The following is a 1191-nucleotide window of genomic DNA, read 5'->3' as shown; positions in this document are numbered from 1 at the left end:
AGGAAAATGGTTAAGGGATTCACAGATAGGGATATCATGTCTGGGACTCTTTAAAGTGGGATTTGGCCAGAGACATTCCCTTGCTCCAATGAACAGTATATCGGAGTTAGGTGTGGGAAAGCTCATAGTCTCTGGGGTTTTCATGGATGTGGACTTGTTAACCCAAATTGCAACTAATTATGACCTTGTTGCCCGATGTGTTATAAATGTAAATGGGGGAGCTTTAATTGAGATAAATGATGATGAATTTAGAAAAGTGTTCAGACTTAGTGAGGTGTCGAATTATCTAGAGCCCATCAATTTTGATACACTTGCACAAGTCTATGATGTGCAGAGAGATAACCTCAGGAGTGGCCCTTTGAAAGATATTTTTGTCAACATAGGAGGATTGACTATTGTAGGCCCTAGTACCATGGAACCCTTCTCTCTAAATTTATTCACTTTGAGGGCTAAAGGGATGTATTGGTCCCTATGTCAGATTTTTGGGCAAGATGCTGAAACAACCATACCAACCCATTATATGCTCATGATAGCACATATTTTAAACCCCTCTCTGGCAGTAACTTTTGATTTTGCACTTCATCTCACTAATGTCATTCGTGAAGGGTTGATAGGGATAAAAAATGCTACGGTAAACAGACCTTTTGAGTGGTATTCTCTTCTTATGCACATGTTTTTATTCAAAGGTGCTGATTATTTTGCTAAGAAAATGGACCTGGTTAAGGAGAAGGATGGTGAGGAGATGCCTGTTCAATTGTGGAGCACAATTTTGTCTTGGCACAGAGAGGATGCAAGTTACTTGAAGTTTGATAGATGTTTTGCTGAAGATATCAAGATTGTTGACAATTGGGGTGATATATATTTATACCCTGTCTCTACTGCGTTCAGAGTTTATGGTTTTAGAGGTACTCCATATTTGCTCCCCTATCAAGTCCCATTAAAGATAGGAATTGCAGAGGTCACCATTGCACATCAATTTGTAATCACCAAGGGTGGTTGGAAACATTTTGATGATTTCTTTCAACCCTACAGGTTGTCTACTGCAGTGTCAGGGTTTGCTGACCCTGAAGATTTCTTTAATGGCATGCTCAGGAAAAGAGCCGTATGTAAAGGTAGAGCACATCGGTTCCATTTTCCTGAGGATTTGATCAGAAATGAATTCAACCTAGATGAACAGGAATTGAGAAAGGA

Source organism: Cryptomeria japonica, chromosome 5 (genome assembly GCF_030272615.1).
Source record: "Cryptomeria japonica chromosome 5, Sugi_1.0, whole genome shotgun sequence".
Classification (NCBI taxonomy): Eukaryota; Viridiplantae; Streptophyta; class Pinopsida; order Cupressales; family Cupressaceae; genus Cryptomeria; species Cryptomeria japonica.
This window is presented reverse-complemented; position numbering follows the sequence as displayed.